This window comes from Schistocerca cancellata, chromosome 4, assembly GCF_023864275.1.
Source record: "Schistocerca cancellata isolate TAMUIC-IGC-003103 chromosome 4, iqSchCanc2.1, whole genome shotgun sequence".
Lineage (NCBI taxonomy): Eukaryota > Metazoa > Arthropoda > Insecta > Orthoptera > Acrididae > Schistocerca > Schistocerca cancellata.
Genome location: NC_064629.1, coordinates 155152330 through 155166741, shown reverse-complemented (window position 1 = coordinate 155166741; position 14412 = coordinate 155152330).

Below are 14412 nucleotides of genomic sequence, written 5' to 3'. Positions count from 1 at the left end.
GTCTACCTAAGATCTTTAGCAAGTATATTTCCACGAAAGAAACGACTTGAAGCGACGCAAAGATGAATTAGAACTGAATTTAAGAAGTGCGATCTGTAGGGCAGACTTCTGGGCTGCGGGAGTGGCTTACCTGAGGACCGGCGCAAGCAAGGCGTCTGGTCGCGGCTGCTGCTGGCGGCGGACTCCACCCCTGCGCAGGCGCTGCAGCCCTCAGTAGCCGTCCGCACCGGCCGTAACCATGGAGACAGCCACCTGTTCCACCCACGCTCACCCTGCCGGTCGAGGCCAGGCGCTGTGATTCGTGCCAGCCATATGGCAGGTATTGATCGTTCTCGTCGACCCTCCGACACCTCGCCCTTTCCCCTGCTCTCTCTCTCTCTCTTCGTTTTTCCGAACGTACACAGCTACATTGGTCTTGCATGTCGGTTTCTCTAAAACTAATTCATATTAAACATTAATGACAGCTTTACTCAACTTTTTCTACCGAGACACGAACCCTCCCAGTTCTCCCCACAAATCGCCCTAAATGTTCCCTGTAAATATCTGCGGCAAATTGAAGGCGTGTTTGATTCCGGGCAGATTCTAGGCGTGCTAAGATAGCTCATACTGAAGAGAGCAGAGAATTTACTGAGAGTGGCACACGTCTGCTACAAACGTATGATCGGTCGAAAATATTCACGATATTTAACGCGTTACAAGAGATTTTATTTGGTCACCCATGTCTTTCCAGGAGGGGAAGAAAGGCAGACTATCGAGGGCCAGTAGACTCTCAGAGTTGAACATGGCAGTTACCCACCTCCTTAGCCAAGGTCGCTGGTGCACTCCTCTGCACCGTCTTTCGACTCTGAAATAAGCTGGTTCGAATCCTGGTGGTGGATGAAATTTTTGCTGCAGTATTTCACAAGGGAGGAGGGGTGGTGGAGTAAAGTTCCTGATCACCAGTCCTCGATTAAACTCCAAAGCTCTCTGCAGCATTTCATGAGTGAGTCATCATATCGATGATGTTTCGTTGAATAGTTCTCACGCTGACAATAATATTTTATTGACTGTGCGTATGAAGACACATTCTTGTAGAATATAACAAGATTGTGTTATTAAAATGTTCTGTGCTTATTTGTATCTTTTGGCCATCGGACTTCGCTTACGTTTTAATTGTAGCTGCAGGCGGCGGTCTCCGAAAACACCAGCGCTTGTCGTAATCAAGAAAATCCTCCTTACATGTTCTTCTCTTCACTTCAATAAATAGAAATTTTTTTTTATACTGTTGTTCAATATAACATTATTCACGCACACACATGATACACAGAGCTTGCAATACTTCACATCTAAAATCGCACATCTTCATCGTCCTTCAACCCACGAGAGAGTGTAAGAGTAAAAGAGAAGAAAACTGTAAAAAATTGAATGTTTTTTCTTTCATTTGTTGCGCCTTACCGCACATTCATAATTAACGTCTTGGTCAACTCTCTGGTCGTTCGGTGTTTCATTTTTTGTTTGTTTCTTTTTTAATAAATCTTAATTTTACAGCTTCCTGCGGTCTTTCGTCATGTACCTACAAAATTGCCCCCACACTGTATGTTGACATGGTATGGAGATGTATATTCCGCGGAAAGACCACAAAGATAAGATGAGAGAGATTAGGGCTCGTACAGAGGCATATAGGCAGTCACTTTTCCCTCGTTCTGTTTGGGAGTGGAACAGGGAGAGAAGATGCTAGTTGTGGTACGAGGTACCCTCAGCCACGCACTGTATGGTGGATTGCGGAGTATGTATGTAGATGTAGATATAGATGTAGTGTTTATTTTTTGTTTGTATTTACATTTGCCGATAGGGGTCGGTGCCCTTTATTGTCAAATTCCTTTGTTATTTAATGAATGGATATGTCAGCTTATCATATGTATGTTAGAATTCTACAAGAAATTAAAAGATTATATACGTAATATGACAGTCCATTACATATTTGAATTTAGCACGGTAACCATAATGTTCAGTTTGCTTCATAGATTGGATGCTGACAACTACAGCCCAATCTCACTTGTGACAGCTTTATCCAAAATTCTTGAAAGAGTAATGTTTTCAAAAGTTGCATCACATATTTGTAACAATGAAGTACTAACAAAATGTCAATTTGGTTTTCAGAAAGGCTTTTCAACAGAAAATGCCATATATGCTTTCACTGATCAAACATTAAATGGATTGAATAACCGACCATCGCCCATTGGGATATTTTGTGATCTCTCAAAAGCTTTTGATTGTGTGAATCATGAAATTCTTCTAGATAAGTTTAAGTATTGTAGTATCAGTGGGACGGTACACAAATGGTTTAATTCATACTTACCTGGAAGAATGCAGAAGATTGAAATTAACGGTACAGATAGTCTGCAAAAACCAGCGGAGTCCTCTAACTGTGGAGATATCAAGAATGATGCCCCAATGGGTTCAGTCTTGGGTACCTTATTGTTCTTAATATATATTAACAACTTGCCACTTATATCCATGAATATACAAAGCTAGTTCTTTTTGCTGATGATACAAGTATAGTAATCACAGCCAACAAGCAAGAATCAGCTGAGGAAATTGCAAATAACGTCTTTCAGAATGTTATTAAGTGGTTCTCTACAAATGGACTCACTAAATTTTGAGAAAACACAGTTTATACAATTCTGTACAGTAAATCGCATAACATCACTGATAAATATAGACTATAAACAGAAGTCTGTTGCTAAAGCAGAATACTCAAAATATCTGGGTGTGACCATTGAAGAGAAATTGAATTGGAAGAAACACATCGATGATCTGCTGAAATGGTTATGTTCAGCTGCTTATGCTGTTAGGGTTATTGCAAATGTTTGTGAAAAACATATCAGTAAATTAGCCTACTATGCCTATTTTTATTCACTGCTTTCATATGGCATCATATTTTGGGGCAATTCGTCATTAAGAGAGAAAGTATTCATTGCTCAAAAGCGTGTAATCAGAATAATAGCTGGAGCCCACCCGAGATCACCTTGCAGACATTTATTGAAGCAACTCAGGGTATTCACAGTACCTTCGCAATACATATATTCACTTATGAAATTTGTCTTTAATAACCCATCCCAAATCAAAAATAAGAGAGAAGTGCATAGCTACAACACTAGAAGAAAGGGTGTTCTTCACTGTTCTGGATTAAATTTCGCTTTGGCACAGAAAGGGGTGAATTACACTGCCACAAAAGTCTGGTCTTTTGCCAAATAGTATTAAAAGTCTGACAGATAGCCAGAGAACATTTAAAAACAAATTAAAAGAACTCCTGAATGACAACTACTCCTACTCAATAGATGAATTTTTAGATATGAAGCAGTAACTGTAAAAAAAAATTAATTATTTTGTGGAAAGAAAACTTATGTTAAAGTGACACGTTCCCCTTCATTACGAAATGTCGTATTCACGATCTATGGAACAAGGATTAATGTATGTGTATGTATTCTCGCTGTTGGGTTTCGCACTGGCGCACTGGCCGATTTGGCGGCTAAGAGCTAGACACTAACGGTCAACATGCTAGAAGCTACCGTCGCACGTGCGTACACTCGCTTTTTTAGTGTTGATTTCACATTGAGTACCAGAGTTTCACCTGAGTGTCACATATCGAAGAATCGCTGTGTGCGGTTGTCTTTATTCAGGGTGCAGCGGGTGTGTGCTTATTGTTCAAAATCCGACGCGGTGGCAGAAGATCTCGATTTTTACGGCTCGGGCGTCATTATTAGCCGTCGCACTCGCATTTTCAGCGGAGAGAAACCATGACCAACAGCATCCATCGATGAGATAAGTACCAGCTCGAACAACTATACTTCACTTGTCAGTGTGTCAAGTTTTGTGAGCCACGATACTCAGAAGTTATCTCGTTGCACACGCATGTTCATGTCACCACCCTTGACCGTCCACTTGTTGAAAAACACATATAGCCGTCCAAAATATTGTATAAATTGCTGGTCTTTGAAGTTCATTTCTTTATATGGAGTTTGGTTTCCAATGAAGATTCATAGAAGTATTGAGTTACAACAATATACATATCAAGATAGCTTATACCTATGGCTGACATTCCATCCATCGCATATATTACGAACATAAATTTCTTAAGTTTTAAAACATCATAAATTTTTCACTGGGTCAGGAATTTTCTCTGTCTCGTGATGACTGGGTGTTGTGTGATGTCCTTAAGGTTAGTTAGGTTTAATTAGTTCTAAGTTCTAGGCTACTGATGGTCTCAGAAGTTAAGTCGCATAGTGCTCAGAGCAACCCAAGTAGTATCATGCTGTTTCTTCATGTGTTAGTGCTGTTTACTTCAATTCACGAGTAGCTTAGGGTGAAACATGACGTTTTCCCCATCGTAGACTTACTTTTCTCAAATACCTGGAAATTTCATTTTTCAAGCTTTCAAATGACACGATAAAAACTAACTGGTTTTTGTAAAATCTCATCCTTAAATGTTTATGTGTACCCTGCAGCGAATAGGTACTGATAATTGTCACGAAGACACACTGCGACGATGCATATTCCATTTGCCTTATGACCTTTGTATAAATAACATTATAACTAAATTATTTACTTGACGTGAGGCGCGTTTCTTCATTTGGTACCTGCTACTCTTGACGTAATTCTCTTCTTCTGCAATGTGACGATGCACTGGTTGCTGAAAGAAAAAACCTAAAACTAATTGGCCTACTTAGCTCGGTGACCACTGATACATTTGGCCATTGCCTACGTCCGCAGATATTTCCATATTTTGTTTAAATTCATAGACATTTGTTTATTCTGTTACCCATTATGGTCATGTACTCTACAAAGAAAATTATTTTTCATCTCTCACGGTATTTTGTCGTTAGCCCTTAGCTTACACGTGTCGTATAGCTTTTCATAATGCTTCCTTTTAGTTGTAAATATGTTGTATATAACTTAATATTTAATTAAATCTCAGTGTACAATATAACAATAGGTTCCTTAGTCCTTAGATAGTAGATGTATTTGCGTAGTATTTCCGTTTACTTTGTACTTAAGTTAGATATATATTGAATTCCTATTTTGGTTGCGCCTTCTGTCAGTCTGTCGCGCATGCGCACGGGTCATTGTCTCCTCTCCTGCTACTGACGTCAGCGCGTATTGTTTAGCGCGCGACCGCTGAGACGTAAGCTAATTTCATTTATACTTTCGCTTCGCATCAAGTGGTGTGTTACTTCTCATTGCTGTTAATTTTTATGCCTACGTGTAACTATGGCTCGTTTGATTTTGTCTTGTGTGATATCTGTAGTGGGTACCTTTGGTATGGGCGACTCCCACTGATTCGTATGTTTTGACCGGAACGTCAATTCATTAGTTGTGAAACCTGTTGAAGAATGCGGAAGGTTATTGACCACTTGCATGAAAGGAGTTACGTATTCTACCCGTCGGGTGTGTTTGTGAGGTGTGTACGTCTTAATAAACCGGTTAAATTCTTTAAAGACTCGTTCTACTGGGCTTGCTTCTGAGTGAAAAAGGCTTACTAACGCGTGCTTTACGCCCTGTGAGATCATAAATTGTTTCCACTTTTGCCAAACGAAATATGAAGCATTGTCAGTTACTAGTACCTTTGGTTTACAAACTCTTCTCAAATAGCCTCTCTCAATTCTTTTCCTGATATTTGTGGCTGTTGGACTTTTGATGTCATGCATTTTGATATGTTTCGAGAAAATGGCTTATAGTGCTACTACGTATCTTACTCCTCCTTTACTTCTTAGATATTGACCAGCTATGTCCAGGGATTCTATATCTATAGGTTCTTTTTGTGAGTATTAAGTGTAGCTCAGTTTATTTTGACACACTGGACTGCTTTGGTTTTTGATATATTGCATGCACTCTTTCTTAATACCTGAAGGGCACGCCTTCTCAAATTAAGAAAATAACAAAGTGTTGCAATTTTTTCAGTACATTTGCCTACTCCATAATGTCCCCATACTTCATGTGTGTGTCTTAAATCATCTTCAGGAATACACACACCACTGATCAGATTTTTCGTGTTTCCTATGAAACAAAACGCCTTTGGCTCTGAGGCTCTGAGCACTATGAGACTTAACTTCTTAGGTCATCAGTCCCCTAGAACTTAGAACTACTTAAACCTAACTTACCTAAGGACATCACACCACACCCAGTCATCACGAAGCAGAGAAAATCCCTGACCCCGCCGGGAATCGAACCCGGGAACCCGGGCGCGGGAAGCGAGAACGCTACCGCACGACTACGAGCTGCGGACAAAGGCCTTTGCACTCCTGATATCATTTACTTACCTTTCCACCTTCATCTTGCTTAAGATTTTGCATGACATTACTCCAGTTCCGATCTTGCTGTTGTATAGTTTTTACTTGCTTACAAAACTTATGGTAATCAGACTGTTGTGCTGTACCTTGGATTAACAACGATCTGATTTCCGCAGCCTGCTCTGTTAATTCACCAAATTCCTGTAAACCTCGTCGTAACCGCCGGCCTGGGTAGCCGAGCGGAGCTAGGCGCTACAGTCTGGAACCCCGTGACCGCTATGGTCGCAGGTTCGAATCCTGCCTCAGGCATGAATGTGTGTGATGTGTTTAGGTTAGTTAGGTTTAAGTAGTTCTAAGTTCTAGGGGACTGATAACCTCAGATGTTAAGTCCCATAGTGCTTAGAGCCATTTGAACCATTTGAAGTAAGTACAGGTGTTCACATTATTCTGCCTGTCCCGTGTATTTTAATGCTATTGCGCTGCCAAGGTGCAGGTACACGGAGTTAAATGGAAGTCTGATATTTTGTGTAAAGAGAAAGTTATTAATTAATTAATGCTAAAATTTTAATAAACAGTATCAATATGTTCCCGAGACGAAAGACAAACAGAAACCAGGTAATACACTATAAGACAAAAACAAAAGCTACCTATCACGAAACAATTATACGAATGAGACGGAAATCAGTAGATGTGATGTACATGTACAGACAAACGAATGATTACCACTTCAGAGAAAGTGGATGATATATTGACGAGAAAGAGCTTCACAAACTGAGCAAGACAACAACGCGTTGGTCCACCTATGGCCCTTATGCAAACAATTATTCGGCTTGGCATTGGTACAGTTGTTGGATGACCTGCCGGACATCGTTCCAAATTGTGTCCAACGGCGTCTTAGATCTTCAAAACCCCAAACTGTATGGAGGGCCCTGCCCATAATATCTCGAAGCGTTCTCAGTTAAGGACCAATCCTGGGATCTTGATGGCCGAGGTAGGCTTTGTTAAGCACGAAGACAAGCAGTAGATACTTTCGCCGTGTGCGGGTGGACGTTATCTTGCTGAAATGTAAGCCAAGGATTGCTTGCCATGAAGGACAACAAAACGGGGCGTAGAATTTCGTCGACGTACTGCTGTGCTGTAGGGATGCCGCCGATGACAACCAAAAGGATCCTGCTACGGAAAGAAATGGCACCCCAGACGATCACTCCTGACTGTAGACACGTCTTCACTTGTCAGTTCGAAGCGGGATTCACAGTGAAGACATTTATACTCCAGTCAATGAGATTACAGGCCGAATATGTGTCTGGAGACAGCGGTGGGAAGCCAGTCTGTTTGCCGCCCGCACCATGGCCCGATAACAAGGTGTGATGTTCTGGGGCCCCATTTCTTTTTCGCAGCTGGACCCCTTTGGTTTTTATCTGCTGCATCCTCAAAGCACAGTGCTACGTCGACGATATTCTACGCTCAGTTATGTTGCTGTTGTTGGGAAACTATCTTGGGCTTACATGTCAGGTACATAATGACCGCCCGCATACGGAGAGAGTTTTTACTACTTGTCTTCGTGTTTGCTAGACCGTACCTTCACCAGCAAGTTTGCTGTATCTCTCCCAAATTTAGAAAGTTTGGAACATTATAGGCACCCACCCCCTCCACTGGAGCCCTCCAACCAGCTCGGAATTTTAACGATGTAACCCGCCATTTGGATAGAATTTGGCTCCATATGCCTGAGTAGGAAATCCAACAATTTTATCAGTCAGTGCCAAGTGGAATAACTAATTACATAAGGATCATAGCTGGACCAACACATTGACTTCCTCAATCTGTGGAGCTCATTCTCATGTATAAATCATCAATTTTTCTGAAATTGTAATTATTTGTTTTTGTTTACATGTAAAATACATCTAGCGATTTCCGGCCCATTCGGTTAACTCCTTCGAGGTTCCAATTTTTTTTTCTCTTGGGGTGTACAGGGTGACTACAATTAAAGTTAAACTTTCAAAACGCTATAGCACCACTGGTCTGAATGACGTCAAATTGCAACGGAATATTATCGGAGAATGGAGAAAACGTATGGCAGAAGAAAAAAAAACTGAAAATTGATCAATAGATGGCGCTGTACGTGTCAGAATACGTAAATGAAAACATCTGTCATGCGAACGACCCACTGCAGTTTGTAAAAACACGCCGGGTGCACGGTTTTTCCTTCTTTCACGTCTGCGACGTTCGCCAAGACAGTCTCAATGCAGGATCGCGCTCTGCTTGTAAAGCTGTGTTACAAGAATGACGACTGTGCCCACATCGCTCTGCAGACGTTTCGGGCACTGAAGAGTGAAAAAATTGCGTTGGTCCGATGACTGCCGTAGGTCTGGAGAAAATGATTCGGAAATTCGAAAAGACGGGTTGTTTTGGTGTGCAACCTGATAGAGGGAGGAAACGAATTGATTTAACATCAGTGGAATCAGTGGCCACAGCAATGCCGGAGGAGACGAGTGGTGGTGTGCAAACGTGTAGTGCACGGAGAATTGCCCGAACATTGGATGTACCCGTGCGCACGTTGCGTAAAATGATACGATACATCCTCTTTTGCAATCCATTCAAAATTATCCACGTGCACGAGTTACTTCCTTTTGACCTGCCAGCAAGAGAGACCTCTGCTTTAGAATTTATTGCTCCTATGGAAGTGGGTAATGATTGGCCGTGGAAGATTTTGTGGACATAAGAAGCCCACTTCCATCTGACACGATACACCAGTACACAGAATTGTCGAATATGGACAACGGAAAATCCACACGCAACTCAACCAGTACCACTTCATCCTGAAAACGTCACTGTGTGGTGCGTGGTTTACGGCACCATTTATCATTGGGCCATATTTTTTCGAAGAGACTGGTGCTTACGGTCCTGTTACCTGTACCGTCACTGATAAGCGCTATGAGTGTCTTTTGTGCAGCCACGTCATTCCAACTCTCCAACAGCGTGGATGTGTGGATGGGATCATTTTTGTGCAAGATGGCGCACCTCTGCACATTGAAATTCCAGTTAAGCTGCTGCTGAAACGCCATTCGCAGATGCTAGAATTATCAGTCGCCATTTCCCTACAGCCTGGGCGTCCCGATCGGCTGACCTTAATCCTTTTCACTTCTGGCAGTGGGGTTGTTTGAAAGCTGTTGCGTTCAGAGTTGCGATTGCAAAATATGGTGTTCGCCCACCCTTAGCGTTGATGACAGCTTCCACTCTCGCAGGATTACGTTCAATCAGGTACTGGAAGGTTTCTTGGGGAATGGCAGCCCAGGCTTCACAGAGTGCTGCACTGAGATGAGGTACTGATGTCGGTCGGTGAGGCCTGGCACGAAGTCGGCGTTCCAAAACATCGCAAAGGTGTTCTATAGCATTCAGGTCAGGACTCTGTACAGGCCAGTCCATTACAGGGATGTTATTGTAGTGTAACCACTCCGCCACAGGCCGTGCATTATGAAGAGGTGCTCAATCGTGTTGAAAGATTCAATCACCATCCCTGAATTGCTCTTCAACAGTGGGAAGGAAGAAGTTGCTTAAAACATCAATGTAGACCTGTACTGTGATAGTGCCACGCAAAACAACGAGGGGTGCATGCCCCTCCGTAAAAACATGACCACATCGTAACACCACCGCCTCCGAATTTTACTCTTGGCACTACATACGATGGCAGATGACCTTCACCAGGCATTCGCCAAACACACAAACCGCCATCAGATCGCCACATCGTGTACCGTGATTCGTCACTCCATACAATGTTTTTCCACTGTTCAATCGTCCAATGTTTACGCTTCTTACACAATGCGAGGGGTCGTTTGGTATTTACGTGCGTGATGTGCAGCTTATGAGCAGCCGCTTGACCATGAAATCCATGTTTTCTCACCTCCCGCCTAACTTTCATAGTGCTTGCAGTGGATCCTGATACAGTTTGGAATACCTGTGTGATGATCTGGATAGATGTCTGCCTATTACACACTACAACCTTCTTGAACTACGGCCGGTCTCTGTTAGTCTACGGACGAAGTCGGTCTGTACTCTTATCTGATGTACGTGTCCCTTCACGTTTCCACTCCACTATCACTATGACACAAGTGACGCCCAACCACCTGACCACGTTCGTAGACCGTGAGTTCCGCGGAGCGCCCCATTCTGCTCTCTCACGATGTCTAATGACTATTGAGGTCGCTGATATGGAGAACCTGGCAGTAGGTGGCAGCACAACGCACCCAACATGAAAAACGTTTGTTTTTGATGGTGTCCATAATCTTTTGATCACGCAGTGTATCACTAGCCTATTTCACGCCGCGATTCGGGCGGAATCACTTCGGCAAATACTTTCAGAAGTTACTTCCAAGTGGATAAATGCCTTACCAATGATTATTGGCTTGTTGTCAACACCTCACTGGCACTACCGTCTCCTATTGGGTGAAGCGCTGCTGGTGGCCGCCGATTTAAACTAGTTGGCGTTTGGTGGCTATGGGGCAGGGCCCTTCTCACCACGAGTAAACCAATGGGGGTCTAGCACAGCCGTCTACCACTGTGCTGCCGCTGAGCACAGCATTGAGTTTTCAACGAACCATTGCGGCGGGAGATTCCTCTAACCTTCAGCTTTGCGTGCCCTGCAATGTGCGATGAAAGAACTCGAAAGAGAGGCATAGGGAGAAAGTATATTAATCTACACTATGTGAAATATTATTTTTTATGTTATTTTTTGCAGGAGATAAAGGGTTTAAAGTGATTTTCTATCGAGGAACACTGTTGCGACTGCCGCAGACAGTGATTGTCTCGAAAACGCTGCGACTTTATCTTTGGACTTCATAATGTCAGATACAAGTAATTCATATAATATTGTAGGATCCGCATCCGTATTGTCCTCGGCTGCTACTGTGTTCTCCAAATTGTTCCACGTCATAGACGTTCCTACTAGTACCAGAGCGAGAACTGCCAAAATGACACGTTTTTGCGTATATCCAGGAAATGTGCCAGCCGATGGTCGCTTTCGCCGATTTCGTCAATACTCCAACAGTCCCCGTGCATGATGATTTCCTTAATAACTGTGCCCTCTGATGACGTCCAGCGAAGAAAGTTGTAAGTAGGCTGTTTAGGTTTTTATACTGGTAACGCCACATAGCGCTCTGTATGAAAATCACTGGCTGTGCTGTGTGCTCTCTGTGGCTGGTTTGCATTGTTGGAATTCGCTATTGTAGTGTTGGACAGTTGGCTGTTAACAGCGCGTAGCGTTGCGCAGTTGGAGGTGAGCCGCCAGCAGTGGTGGATGTGGGGAGGAGAGAGATGGCGGAGTTTTGAGAGCGGATGATCTGGACGTGTGTCCATCAGAGACAGTAAATTTGTAAGACTGGATGTCATGAACTGCCATATACATTGCGACTTTTGAACACTATTAAGGTAAATACATTGTTTGTTCTTTATCAAAGTCTTTCATTTGCTAACTATGCCTGTCAGTAGTATAACGTTGTTGCTTTATTTTGTGGTGTAAGCGGAACTTATAGACAATAAAAGCGGTTTAAAAGGTGTGAGCTGTCTGGGGAAGTTAACCTTGCATTACTGCGCAACTGTTTCACCTGTGTATCCAGTATAGCTTACCAAATTCCCAACCAGAGTAACATTAATTATAGTCTTTTAATAGTCATACGACAACTGGTGATGTATATATATAAAAAGAGAATTTAAATAAACAGAAACAAATCAGTTTGTATTTGGAAATTTATTTTCACATTGATCATTGAAATTTCAGCATCTTAAACTAGATTCAGAACTAAACTGGTGCCTTATTTAGGATTGTGAAAATGTGAGATTGTAATCTTACGGAACACATCAAATATGGAGCCAAGATTGGGAGACTGCATACAACACTGCATTCATAAAATAACACACGAAGAACGTTGAAACATGTGCAAGAGGAAATTAACCACAACCAACCGATTCAATTTTCACCCAAAGAAGTTACGTTCGTAGCACAATCCTGTCCGTCATGTAATTACCACACACTGGTATACTAAATTCATACTAACTCTCTGTGAAATCTTCCCGAAAAGAATAGCTGAGGGCTACTTTGATGATTACACCACATGCTTCACGTGGTCAACTTGGTTTACACAAAGAGTAACTCGACAATAATTTTGATAATTAAAATAAATTAGATCGAAAAGCAATTTCCAAAAGAAAAACCTCGAACTGGTTACTATCGTCTTACTATTAACCTGATGGGTCAAACAATTGTACAGGGTTATTACAAATGATTGAAGCGATTTCACAGCTCTACAATAACTTTATTATTTGAGATATTTTCACAATGCTTTGCACACACATAAAAAAACTCAAAGAGTTTTTTTAGGCATTCACAAATGTTCGATATGTGCCGCTTTAGTGATTCGGCAGACATCAAGCCGATAATCAAGTTCCTCCCACACTCGGCGCAGCATGTCCCCATCAATGAGTTCGACAGCATCGTTGATGCGAGCTCGCAGTTCTGGCACGTTTCTTGGTAGAGGAGGTTTAAACACTGAATCTTTCACATAACCCCACAGAAAGAAATCGCATGGGGTTCAGTCGGGAGAGCGTGGAGGCCATGACATGAATTGCTGATCATGATCTCTACCACGACCGATCCATCGGTCTTCCAATCCCCTGTTTAAGAAATGCCGAACATCATGATGGAAGTGCGGTGGAGCACCATCCTGTTGAAAGATGAAGTGTCCTGTAACGTTTTTTTTCGCAGAAGAAAAGGGGCCGTAAACTTTAAACCGTGAGATTGCACAAAACACGTTAACTTTTGGTGAATTGCGAATTTGCTGCACGAATGCGTGAGGATTCTCTACCGCCCAGATTCGCACATTGTGTCTGTTTACTTCAGCATTAAGAAAAAATGTTGCTTCATCACTGAAAACAAGTTTCGCACTGAACGCAGCCTCTTCCATGAGCTGTTTCTTCTGGCTCTGAGCACTATGGGACTTAACAGCTATGGTCATCAGTCCCCTAGAACTTAGAACTACTTAAACCTAACTAACTTAAGGACATCACACAACACCCAGTCGTCACAAGGCAGAGAAAATCCCCGACCCCGCCGGGAATCGAACCCGGGCGTAGGAAGCGAGAACGCTACCGCACCACCACGAGCTGCGGACTCCATGAGCTGTTGGAACCGCGCCGAAAATTCAAAGCGTTTGACCTTGTGATCGGGTGTCAGGGCTTGTAGCAATTGTAAACGGTAAGGCTTCTGCTTTAGCCTTTTCCCTAAGATTTTCCAAACCGTCGGCTGTGGTACGTTTAGCTCCCTGCTTGCTTTATTCGTCGACTTCCGCGGGCTACGCGTGAAACTTGCCCGCACGCGTTCAACCGTTTCTTCGCTCACTGCAGGCCGACCCGTTGATTTCCCCTTACAGAGGCATCCAGAAGGTTTAAACTGCGCATACCATCGCCGAATGGAGTTAGCAGTCGGTGCATCTTTGTTGAACTTCGTCCTGAAGTGTCGTTGCACTGTTATGACTGACTGATGTGAGTGCATTTCAAGCACGACATACGCTTTCTCGGCTCCTGTCGCCATTTTGTCTCACTGCGCTCTCGAGCGCTCTGGCGGCAGAGACCTCAATGAATGGAGCTACAGTGAATTTATGAAATCGCTTCAATCATTTGTAATAGCCCTGTATAAGCTCGTGGTACTGGCCTCACAAAGTACACCCCACGTGGGTTGAACATAAAGAAAAGTTGCTATATTGAAAAATATTGTCAAGACGAAACTATATAATCTCACGCACATTCGCATTTAAGATTGATGAACTTAGTTAGAGTTACTGATCAACACGTGGTTCCACTTTACTCACAAAGTAGTGACAAAGCAACTACCGGAATATATTCTGAACTTCACACTCGAATTACACTGCGTTGCAATTTAAGATAACATTAGATATTTTAGAACTAAACCTGAAATAAAGGTGATTAAATTTTCAGTTAGGCTGAACTTAAGAAATCCATTGTCCTACGGACTTAGCAGACACGCGCTTAGCCAGAGATCTTACCACTTCAGACGCTCGCCACGGACAGACTGCTCTCGTCCCTTCCTGAGGGTGGCTCACAAATACAAACGGAAGTGGCCAGAGGGGCAGCTTCC